Source organism: Macaca mulatta, chromosome 6, assembly GCF_049350105.2.
Source record: "Macaca mulatta isolate MMU2019108-1 chromosome 6, T2T-MMU8v2.0, whole genome shotgun sequence".
Taxonomy (NCBI): domain Eukaryota; kingdom Metazoa; phylum Chordata; class Mammalia; order Primates; family Cercopithecidae; genus Macaca; species Macaca mulatta.
The window spans coordinates 132,009,421-132,022,644 of record NC_133411.1 but is presented as its reverse complement, the minus strand read 5'-3'; the positions used below and the strand labels follow the sequence as shown (position 1 = coordinate 132,022,644).

Here is a 13,224-nt window from a genome sequence, read left to right as displayed (position 1 = left end):
CTGACTTCAAAATATACCACCATAGTAATTGTGATGGTTAATATTAAGTGTCAACTTGATTGGATTGAAGGATGCAAAGTATTGTTCCTGGGTGTGTCTGATGGTTAATATTAAGTGTCAACTTGATTGGATTGAAGGATGCAAAGTATTGTTCCTGGGTGTGTCTGTGAGGATGCTGCCAAAGGAGATTAACATTTGAGTCAGTGTGGACTGGGAGAGGCAGACCCACCTTCAATCTGGGTGGGCACCATCTAATCAACAGCCAGCATGGCTAGAATAAAGCAGACTTGCTGAGTCTTCCAGGCTTCATCTTTCTCCTGTGCTGGATGCTTCCTGTCCCCAAATATCAGACTCTAACTTCTTCAGCTTTTAGACTCTTGGACTTATACCACTGGTTTGTCAGGGGCTCTCCGGCCTTTGGCCACAGACTGAAGGTTGCACTGTCAGTTTCCCTTCTTTTGAGGTTTTGGGACTTGGACTGGGCCACCACGGGCTTCCTTGCTCCTCAACTTGTAGACAGTTTATCATGAGACTTTACTTTGTGATCGTGTGGTCAATTCTCCTTAATAAACTCCCTTTCATATATACTTATATCCTGTTAGTTCTGTCCCTCTAGAGAACCCTAATACAGTAATCAAACAGCATGGTTCTAGCATAAAAGCAGAAATATAGACCGTCAGAACAGAATAGAGAGCCCAGAAATAAATTTACACATTAACAACCAACTAATTTTTGACAAAGAACATATGTTAGGGAAAGAACAGGTTATTTAATAAATGGTGCTGGGAAATTGGAAAAACAAATGCAGAAGAATGACACTAGACCCTTATCTCTCATCTTCTACAAAAACCAAATCAAAATGGATTAAAGACTTAAATGTAAGACCCCAAACCATAAAACTATGGAAGAAAACATTGGATAAATGCTTTAAGACATTAACCTGGGCAAAGAAGTTTTGGATAAGACCTCAAAAAGCACAGGCAATGAAAGCAAAAATAGACAAATGGGATCACATCAAGCTAAAAAGCTTCTGTACATCAAAGGACACAACAAAGTGAAGAGATAATCTATAGAATTAGAGAAAATATTTGCAAACTATCCATATGACAAGGGATTAATAACCTGAATATTTAAGGAACCCAAACAACTGAATGGCAAAAAACAAACCCAAGTAATCTAATTTTAAAATGGGCAAAAGATCTGAACAGACATTTCTCAAAAGAAAATATACAAATGACCAACAAGCATATGAAAAAATGCTCAGCATCACTAGTCATCAGGGCGATGCAAATCAAAACCACAATGATATATAATCTCACCCCAGTTAAAATAGCCATTACCCAGAGGGAAAGAATAGATGCTGGTGAGGATGCAGAGAGAAGGGAATGCTCATACACTCCTGGTGGGAATGTAAACTAGTACGCCTCTATGGAAAATAGTATAGAGATTCCTCAAAAAAACTGAAAACAGAGCTACCATATGATCCAGCAATCCCACTGCTGGGTATACATCCAAAAGAAAGGAAATCAGTATATCAAATAGATATTTGCACTCCTGTATTTATTATAGCACTATTCATAATAGCCATGATGGAAAAACCTAAGTGTTCATCAATGGACAAATGGTTAAAAATGTATACATATACACAATGGAATATTATTCAGCCATAAAAAGAATGAAATTCTGTCATTTGCAGGAACATAGATGGAACTGGGGGACTTTTTTTTTTTTTTTTTTTTTTTTGGAGGACATTGTTAATTGAAATAACCTGGAAAGGAAAGAAAGACAAGTATCATCGCCATGTTCTGACTCATATGCACGAACTAAAAAAATTGATCTCATAATAGTTGTACAGATTTATAGGGTACATACATACAATGTGTAATGATCAAATTAGAGTAAATGGGATAGCCATCACCTGAAATATTTGTCATTTCTTTGTATTGGGAACATTCCAAATCTTCTCTTCTAGCTATTTTGAAATATACAATAAATTACTGTCAGCTAGTCACACTGTTCTCTTGGACATTAGGACTTACTCCTTCTATCTAACTGTATGTTCGTACTCATTAACCTACCCCTTTCCCTCTCCCCCTACCCACCTCCCACCCTTTCCAGCCTCTGGTAATCACCATTCTATGCTTTAATTCCATGAAATCAATTTTACACTGCTACTTTAGAATTCAGTTCAGAAAAATTGAAAAACTATTTCTGCAATAGTTTTAGTTGAAGGCAGGAATGTTTAGTACCCTCTTGGTGACAGAAGTAATAACTTCCTTCTTTTTTTTTAAACTGTGGCTTAAAAGTCATAACAAAATATCACCTTTATAAAGCTCTTTCCAGTCTCAAGGGTCTAGAATTCCAGGATTTCTGTGAAGCCTGAAGGGACAGTAGGGCTTTATTGGGTTCTGTTATTGAAAACTTTACAGTTTTTGAGTTTCTCTGGCATGTTTCCTCATTGAATGGAAAACGTAGAGGCTTTTCAGAATCATTCAAATGGATTTATGATGTGCCCTTGGTAGAAAGGGAGGTCGAAATCCTCCTCTGCTATTTAAAAACTTTCATTTGGGCTTATGCTTGAAAACAGGCTGACTTTGGCCCACCACTGCTGGGCAGTTCTCTGCAGGCAGCTGGAGGCAGCAGAGCCACCTGCGAAGAGAAGTGGAGAAGCCGCCTGGTACCCCTTCAGACTCCCAGGGAGGGAGGACTGCTGCCTAGTGACAGAACCAGCTCTGTGAAGTTATTTCACTCCCTGGACCTCAGCATTCTTATCTGTTAAGTGAGAGGCACTGGACTAAAGTTCTTCCTGTTCTGATATCCCTAGAAGGAGGGTGGATGGGGCATCACTGCCACATTCCTCCCTGGGCCTGGCTGGTGGCAGCAGCTGCCCTGTGCAAAGCAGCACAGAGGAGACCCTCCACGGTTTACCAGGGGCAGGTGCTGCCTGAGAACAGGTGGGGGACATCGGTGAGTGAATCGCCAACTCTTCTCCACCAAGGCTAGGATTCTTTCCACTTCTCCCTGCTACATTTTCAAATTCAATTTGTAGTTCCTGCCCATGAAAACTACTGTTTGGTGTCTACAAGATTTGGAAATCTTTTCTTTGGAACAATTTTGTTGTTACAGGAGAGATGATACTTAAATTGTTTTCAGTTCTGTAAATTTTCTTACGTTTTTCAAAAGCCTGTTTTAATTTTCTTTTAATTTGTTAATTAAAAATATTTTTTAAGAGATAGGGCCTCAGTATTTTGTCTAGGCTGGTCTCAAACTCCTGGCCTCAAGCAATTCTCCCAACTCAGCCCCCACCGTCCCTGGGATTATAGGTGTGTGCCACCGCACCTGGCTCAAAAACACGTTTTAGGCTGGGTGTGGTGGCTCATGTCTGTAATCCCAGCACTTTGGAAAATCAAGGTGAGAGGATGACTTGAGGCCAGCAGTTCAAGACCAGCCTAGTCAACAGAGTAAGACCCCTCGCTCTACAATTTAAAAATAAAACAAAACAAAAAGCCAGGCATGGTGGCACTTGCCTGTAGTCCCAACTCACAATGGCTTGAGCCGTGATCACACCACAGCATTCCAGTTTGGGTGACAGAGTGAGACCCCATTTCTGAAAAAAATATACCCAAACCTTCAAACTCATAATTCATACATCATCATGAAAGACATCCCAGAGTATTATGTTAATTGAATTCAATTAAAAAATACAAAATTGGATGAACAGAATAACCAAAACACTGAAAGGAAAAACACCAAAACATTAACAGTATTTACCTTGGGGATTGGGACTTTGAAAAGTCTCTCCTTTTAGTTTCCTGAATTTTAACATTTTTATTTCTTAAAAAAAGTTACATATAGGAAAAATAAATGTGATCAAAAATATTTGTTATGATCATCCTATACCTTGAGCTACATCTTTAAGGAGCAATGAAGAATTTTGTTTTCACTCCTAAAATAACACATTAGCTTGTGTGTATAGATTGATGTGAAAAGAGTGGCTGGCAGTTCATCTTATATTTGACTGTAATTTTATGGCCATGGATTAGCCCTGTGATAGTGAATACAGGCTAGATTTACAATACCAGTGTCTTTTCTCTCCCGGGAAAGCATATTACACGGCCACTTTAGTGCCCGGGCAACCTCAACCTGAAAGCTCAGTAGCCTTTAGATCTACCCTCAAATATGAAAAAAACAAACAAGCAAGCAACAACAAAACACAGAACTAGAAGAGAAGGAATGTTTTGTTGCAATTTCAAATATGTACTTTATCAGCTTGCTTTCTTGAGCCATGCTCTTGACCAGAAATCCTAGGAGTGACTAGCTTATCAGTTGATGGAGGAAAGATATTCAAGGAGAAATCCACACAGACACTGTTAGCCAGTGGCCAGTGCCGAACACACAAAATGATAAGAATGTCAATGTTTAAAAGGGCTGGGACTTTTTGAAACAGAGAAGTATATGGACTTTATCAATGTGATGTTTTAACGAGGAGATAGAGGCCACCATTTTGCTTTGCCACACTTTTTCTTTTCTAGGGGCAGGGATATTTGTTTCAGAGGATACTAATGTATCTCAAATTGCAGTCAAGAAAAATTATTTCCTAGAATTCTGTTGCTATCGCAACTGGACTCAGAATTGGATATTTTTGTAAAACAATAATACTGGAAGTATTTTACTATCACATAAAAATACTAATAATTTGAATTTTCCCAAATTTCCAACTTGTAAAGAAAAATCATTCAGATAATTTCTTTTAACAAATGACATAGGAGTGTTTAAAGTGAAATTTCTCTTCTCTACAATAGTAGGGTTTTCTCAACACAATAAGTCATTACCAATATAAAAGAATCAATTTGTATTTTACTTTTTAAGTTAAACATAATATATAGCATGATTCAGTCCCAGAAACATGTTCTGAAGTAGATAAATCTGCTCATAGTAACTTCACAAATGTTCCTTTGACTTTCAATTTATTATTTCAACTGTCTCTGGTGAGGGCATTTCATATGCTTATAAATCTCTTCAGTTTCTTTTTGTGTTTTAGTGCTTCATGTTAATGGACTCCGTAACTGTTACATAAAACACATCTATCAGCAAAGGTTTAGGAACAAACATTTATATCAAGACTGTTTAAAAGTTGGCAGCCTTGGTGAATAGTAAATAACAGTGAATAGGACAGAACATAAATACACAGATCAATTTAATAACAGATTGTCTCCAAAGGATTAGAAACAGGGTTGTCTGAACTGTCACGGAAGACACATCTAGCACTCAGATCAATGCAGCATGAAGTAGGAATCATCAGGGTTTTACAGCATGAGATTTTTGTTCTTTTGCATTAATAAATTTACCTTAATTTTTGGAATATAATCAATCTCCTATTTCACCAGTTGCAAGAGCCATATTTACTTGTTCTCTAATTCTTGTCACTTCCTAATTATCATGCTCCATTGCAACTGTGCTTCCATGTTCTCTAAATTAACCATTTTTGACCAGTGATGTTAGATATTTGCAAAATCTCCATCACACCTGAACTTCACAGATGCAGACACATTGAGGTTTTCGATGAACTTCAATTCCTCAGTTTTCTCAGTCTCTAACAATACCTCCCTCTCAGGACTATAAAGGATATTGTATACAAGATGCCTTGCTTAGTATTTCCCTTCTGCAATCTTTCTCTGTGGGCTGCATTCCTTAACATGGTTTTAAACCCTTCTCATGTACACATCCTACCTTTGAAATTCCTTCAGGGCATCTTCGTTTTCGTACCCCAGTGCCCAGCCTGGGTAAGTATCAGTGCTGCTGCCTCTCTTCTGGCTGATGGCTGAAGGAGCTCAGGGAGGGTGAGAACAGGGTGTCTTAATGATACCTGTCATTAAGAGTGCTGGTTGGTTTTGTCCAGGTTGGCAAATAAAAGCAAGATTCGTTTTTAATCCCTTGAAGATTTTGTCACTGCAAGTTTGGCAGGGGCAGGTCCTAAAGGAGCAGAACATTTGCCTAAGTGATTAGCTCCAGAAAAAGATGCTAGGCACATTAAAGAGAAGAACAGTATGAGAGCCCCAGTAACTTCAGCCCTGATCTCAGGTTCTAGCTAGGAGACCCTATTGCCTCCTGGGTGATCCCAGGTGACTGTACACTTCCCTCATTCTAACATTTAAGGAAATTTCCCAAGCAAAACTCATCATTCAAATAGCTAGTAATTAACAAGGGTTTAGGCATTTACTTGCTAAAAGTGAATGTAATTTAACAAAGGCATTTGTGCCAGTTCCATCTTAGTTTGAGAGGAAGGTAATATTTGACTTAACTAAGATATTATTTACATAAATGAGGGAAGAAATTAATATAGTGGACAAAAAATAAATAAAGGGTTTTATAAAAGACATTGACATGCAGCTTCGAGAGCCACATTTATTTTACAAGTATCAGAAATCTAAAACTTGCTTCTAATAAGCTAGGGGAAAAACACTAAATGTGACAAAACTGTACCCTTTGGTACTCATAAATGATTAATAAATGAAACATGAACAGTCTGTGATGAATCAAAACTACAACAAAAGAAGCAATCTACAAAAATGTTATACTGTCATTGTTTATTTTAGTATTACAAAAGATAACGGCCAGCAGATTAGCTAATCTTCTTAAAATTCATCCATATACTGTTTGGATTTCATGTCATAGTCTCACATTTTATTTATAATTTTAATTGTACAATTTTACAGTATATTACTTCAAATGTCTTCTGCATATAAAACACAGTATACAGAAATATGCATAAATGAAAGTAATTGGGCTGGGCATGGTGGCTCACGCCTGTAATCCCAGCACTTCGGGAGGCTGAAGCAGGTGAATCACCTGAGGTCAGCCATTCAAGACCAGCGTGGCCAACATGGCGAAACCCCATCTCTACTAAAAATACAAAAATTAGCCCAGTGTGGTGGGAGGTACCTGTAATTGCAGCTACTTGGGAGGCTGAGGCAGGAGAATCACTTGAACCTGGGAGGCGGAAATTGAAGTGAGCCGAGATCTGCCACTGCACTCCAGGCATGGGGTGACAGAGTGAGACTCCATCTCCAAAAAAAAGAAAGAAAGTAATTGTACGAGGGTAGTGAGATTGATTATAATTGACTTTTCAAGAACTAATGACTGGGAATTTTCCAAACTTGGTAAAGAGTCAGAAATCCTGAGTCCCAAGTAGGATAAGTAAAAAGAAATCTACATATAAGCAAATTCTAATAAAAATTCTAATAAAACTGCTTTAAAATCAAAATATAGAAAGATAAATGTTAAAATCATTCAGATTTTAAAAAACAAATCACTTTCAAAAGATTTTAAAAAACAAATCACTAGCAACAATTAGACTAATAGTGGATTTTCCAACAGAAATAATGGAAGCTAAAAGTCAAAGGAAGTAACATATTGATACTACTGAAATAAAATAATTTTATACTGGGCAAAAATATCCTTCAGGAACAAAGTCAAGTAAAGACATTTTCAGGCAAATAAAAATAAAATAATTTGTCGCCAGCAGACTAGCAGTTAAGGAAATACCAAATGTACTTCTTCAGGCAGAAAGAAAATGACCACATAAATAAATCTGAAATGCAAGTAGTAATGAAGAGCAATGAAAATGTAAATATGTGGATAAATCTAAGTGTATATAACTATATTAAACAATAATAATTGTGTGTCATTGGGGTAAAATAAAATACATGACAACAAAGGCATGAAATTCTTGAGAAGGGAAAAGGAGGTAAGTGTCCTGAGCTTTTTACATTACTCAGAAAGAGGGTAAAGGTAACAAGTAGCAGTAGGCTTTAAGGAATCAAGAATATATACTGTAATCTCTAGTATAACTACTGAAAGAATAATAAAAGAATGTATAACGGACCAATCCAGTGGAGGGAGAACACAGGATATTAAAATCTGTCCCATTGAGTTAGAATAATGCAAAAAAGGAGAGAAAGGGGAACATAATATAGGGTACTAATAGCAAGAAAATATTATTCAGACTTTAGATTTAAACCCAAACATGTCAACAGGCTACATATTCAAGATAAAGTTTATGAAACTCCATTTAAAAACCGATTTATGCTATTTACAAAAGATATATTAAAACATAAGAACAGAAAGAGTGGAAATAGAATCTTTTTTTTGAGACAGAGTCTCGCTCTGTAGCCCAGGCTGGAGTGCAGTGGCCGGATCTCAGCTCACTGCAAGCTCCGCCTCCCGAGTTTACACCATTCTCCTGCCTCAGCCTCCTGAGTAGCTGGGACTACAGGTGCCTGCCACCTCGCCCAGCTAGTTTTTTGTATTTTTTAGTTGAGACGGGGTTTCACCATGTTAGCCAGGATGGTCTCGATCTCCTGACCTCGTGATCTGGATAGAATCTTATTAAAAAAAAAAATCCATGCATTCAGTAACCGTGATGTTATATTAATATCAGACTTTAAGGCAAAACACATTATTAGAAATAGAAGAATGATACTACATAATGATAATTAATCAAAAGATAATTTTAGATGTGTTTTCATTCAATAGAGTCTCAAAAAATATATAAAGAAACATATAAAGAAAAAATTTATAGAACTACAAGGAGAAATAGACAAACTAGAGTCACAATGAAATTGATTTTTAACACACTTCTCTCAGTAACTCTTATAACAAGCAGATAAAAGTAAGGAGAGAGATATGAATTGGTCTAATGAACACATATGTAGACTACTATAACGAGGGCAGAATCAAATAAATTGTTCAGATCCTATGTGATAATGCAAGTCTCTACATATTTTAAAAGAATGAAATAACACAGAATATGTTCTCTGACCACAATACAACTAAGTTAGAAATCACTGACAAAAGGATTTTTTTTAAATCATGTTTGGAAATAAAGTACTATACCTTTATATAACACATGGGTCAAAAAAGAAATAAAAATGTAAGTTAGAAAATACTTTCAAAGAATAATGAAAATATGACATATCAAAACTTTCAAGAAGTGCAAGGGGAACTTTATCATTTTAACTGTACATAGAGTACTATATAAAAAAAGAAGGGCTTTAAAAATGGATGAGTTAAGATTCTATCCAAGAAGATAGAAAAACAACAGTAAATTAAACTCAAAGAAAGCAGAAGGAAGGAAATAATAAAGTTAGAACATAAATTAATAAGATAAAATATATTGGATTCATCCGTTTCCTTGGTGAAACTGTACAAGGAAAACAAGAAAAGAAACAACCAATGTCAGGAATGAAAAAGAAGACATTACTACAGGTCCTGCAGACCTACAAAGTCATTAAAAATGTTTTAAACAACTTTATAAAACTATATTTTAAAATATAAATAAAATGGATATATTCCTTGAAAAATACTTCAAGTAAAGGTTGGACAGAATAGAGAATTTGAATAATCCTTCAACTATTTAAAAAATTAAATATATAATTTAGAATGTTACAATAAAGAAAATTCCAGGCCCAGATGGTTTCTAACAAACATTCAAGGAAGACATGGTAATCTTACACAAACCCTTTAAGAGTAGGGGAAAAAACAGCTACACATTTGCCAATTCATATTAAGAGGCCAGAATAACTCTAATATAAAAACTGAGATGAAATTCCAATAAAGGAAAATTTCAGGCTAGTCTCATTCAAGAATTTAGATGCAAATATCCTGAAAATAAGATTAGCAGATTTACCCACTAATACTGAAATGACATGTGGGTGACCAACTCAGTCTCAACTGGACAGCCAGAGCCACATTTTACCCACTCTTTTTTTTTCCTGAACTTCAGAAGAGAGTCTATATTCAGTTTTTGGTAACTTTGTTAATAAACCAATATTACCAAACCACATCTAGTAATATATAAAAAGGATAATCCATGTTGGACACATTCCAGAATGTAAGCCTGGGTTACGATTTGAAAATCAATGCAATTCATCACATTAATAGAGTAAGAGAATCACATAATTATTTCAGTTGATTTCAATAGATGATGTTAATAAAATTTAAATCAAATATATGCTAAAAACTCTCAGCAAACTAGGACTAGAAAGGAATTTTCTGAATCTGAAAAAAGATATCCCCCAAAAGGACCTTCAGCAAATATCATACTTAATGGTGAAACATTGAAAGCTTTCCCCCTGACACTGGGACCAAGACAAGGTGTATGAGCCTCCTAGGGCTGCTGTAACAAAGTACCACAAACTGGGTTACTTCAAACAAGAGAAATGCATTGTCTCACAGTTCTGGAAGCTACCAGCTGAGATCAAGGTGTTGGGAGGGCCATGCTCTCTTTGAAGGCCCTAGGGGCAAATCCTTCCTTGCCTCTTCTTAGTTTCTGGGGGTTGCCAGCAATCTTTGGCATCCCTTGTCTTGTAGATACAGCACTCCAATCTCCGCCTCCATCCTCATATGGTGTTCTTCTCTGTGCATGTGTCTATATCTGTTCTCTTTTTATGAGGACACAAGTCATATTAGAGTAGGGCAAACCCTACTCCAGTATGATCTCATCTTAACTTGATTACGCCTGCAAAGGCAGTCCAAATAAAGTCACATTCACAGATGCCGGGGTTTAGGACTTCAATATACCTTTTTGGAGGATAATTCAGCCTACAATACAAGGACTCTCACTGTTGCCACTTCCTTTTGTACTGCAGGTCCCAGCCAGTGTAAAAAGGCCAAAATAAGAAATACAAAATGTAAAGATTAGAAAAGAAGAAATAAAACTGTCATTATTCATGGATGACATAATTGTCTATGGAGAAAATCCTAAACAATTCACAGATAAATTATTAGAATATGTTTAAAAAGGTTGGTATATACAAGGTTAATACATAAAATTAATTTTACTACAATACATGACAATAGCATAAAAAACCATACACGTAGAAATCAAACTAATAAAATACGTGTAAGATCTCTGGGCAGAAAGCTATAAAATCTTATTGGGAGAAACTAAAGAAGACTTAAATATGCTATGTTCATGAATTAGAAGACTCAATATTGTAAATTTGCCAAGTCTTAAATGGTCTACAGATGCAGTGCAATCCCCATCAAAATCTCAGCGTGTGGAAACTGACAGGATGATTCTCAAGTTATATGGACATGGAAAAGCTGAAGAACAGTCAAGAATTTGTTGAATAAAGCTAAAAGGGTATGTATTACTGAATATGAAGAGTTATTATAAAGCTATTTTAATGAAGACAATGTAGTATTGGCACAAAGACAGACAAACAGGCCAATGGGACAGATAGGGTGCCGACAAACACACCTATGCATACATGGGCACTTGCTCGATGACAGAAGAACACTATGGAGTGGTGAGTTAAAGGGGAGACTTTTCAATAAACTGTACTGACATAAATGAATATTCTTATGAAAAAAATGAATTTTCTCCCTACCTTGTATTAGCCACCAAAATAGTTATATGCAAAAATATAGATGAATTTCACAAATATTTAAGCAAAAAGAAATACATACAGTAATACTCTCTTTAAATAAAGTTAAAACAAAATTAAACTATAGTGCAAGAAAAGTCAGGATTGCAGTTAATTTGGGCAAAAAAAAAGTGTTCGTAACTGGCAGAAGGTACAAGAGGAGTTTCCAGGGAGCTAGGAAAGATTTCATTTCTTTGCCTAGAGGGTGAGATGGCGGTAGCATAAAAAGTAGTTGGACAGATTCATTCATTCAACAAATAATTATTGAGAAATCACTATATATCAGGTATTGCACTAGATCTGGGTCATCAAAGGGGAATAAATATAGGCCTGATCCCTGCTCTGGCCGTGCTTACCTCTGATAGCAGACAGACAAAAACAATTAATGAATACAGATAAATATACACAATCACCTCACAGTCACCTCATAGGGTAAGTGCTCTGAGAGATACCCTTGTCTTGCTACCCAAGGGGGACTCTTTCCTCATTGGGGGTGGGGATGAAGAGGAAAGCCATTAGGTCTTTCACTGGACTGAATCATAAAAATAGCTCAGAATTGCATTTCTCCTTTTCCTTACCCCAAAAAAGTAGTGGTTACTCCTTTTATCTCTAATGGTTCCAATGTCATTTTAGATCTACACTTAGTTATACCTAGGAATCCCATCTGACACTTAGAAATTCCATCTGTTAATCCGAGGAAAATCTTGGCTTGAAAGTAATGGCACCAGTCCCTTAAAATGGCACCTATGTGCGAATACCACTAATTTTTAGATAATTTTAGGGCTGTTACTCTAAAATAAAAAAGTTCTTTTGAAATTCTAATTAAAAAAGCAATGAGTTTTAAAATAACCCTTTCCATGTTATAAAATACTTCTATGCTCATTGTAGAACAGCTGGGAAATCAGAAAACTGCAAAAAAAAATTTTTTTAAACCCTCAAAAATCCATAATTCTATCAATAGGTATCAATTCTATCTATAGCTACTGTAAACGTTATGATATGTCTCTTTCAATATTTAAATGCCTTGAAATATTTATTTTCACGGTTGAGATCAGAATTTCTATGTGGTTTTGTAACCCGAGTTTTCCATCTAAAAAATATAAGAACTTATTTCCCCAGTCATTAATCTTCCTAAACATAATTCTTAAGTTTGTAAAAATTCCATCCTACAGATATACTTAAAAGTCAGTTTATTTACTTTGTTTCCCCAGGAAAGAATCCTACATGACCATGGTTCTGGGCCCGTGTAAGTGCTGCCTTGTGAACAGTGTAGACAAGATCACAGAATCATCCTCCAAGTACTTAAAGCCAATGTAAAAGTTTTTCCAAGGCAAAGCTGGACTGTGAATCCAGCAATTTCCAGTGTTCCCCAGATGTGAATCATCTCAGTGAGAGGCCATTATTCGAGTGCAACAGGGCTTCAGGCGTCCAGCGGTGTCAAAGTTCTGCTAAGCGTCCGAAGTCTAGCAAAAGGTTCCGATGGGCCATTGGAACTCAGCGGCCCCGGCGGAGGCTGCTCCCAGGACGGCAGCAATCAGACCGGGACCGGCCGCAGAGTTCCCAGTCCCGCGGAGCGCTAGCTGCCGGGCGGACGCGGAGGCCCGAGAGTCCTAGTCCTCCTGTCCAGGTTTAATCCGCGCCTACGCGGTAAATTCCACGAGGTGCTCCCAGCGTAGCCCGCCGCGCCCTGCTCCGCGCCTGGCCATCCGGGCTCCCTCCCGGCCCTGTCGCCCTCCGCACCCGCCTTAGGCGCAGCAGCCGAGCCCTGGCTGCGCCCTCTGGGCGCGCTCCTCCG

At 37.0% G+C, this 13,224-nt stretch overlaps 1 long non-coding RNA gene across 1 annotated transcript; it reads right to left on the bottom strand.

The window, feature by feature from the left end:
• Positions 1-1,718: 1,718 nt before the first annotated feature.
• Positions 1,719-7,066, bottom strand: LOC114678890 (uncharacterized). The gene is made up of 4 exons (XR_013418501.1): positions 6,943-7,066; positions 5,731-5,973; positions 4,862-5,066; positions 1,719-3,607 (listed from the first exon to the last, which is right to left on the bottom strand). It is a non-coding gene; the product is annotated as an uncharacterized LOC114678890 (long non-coding RNA).
• Between the last annotated feature and the right edge of the window lie 6,158 nt (positions 7,067-13,224).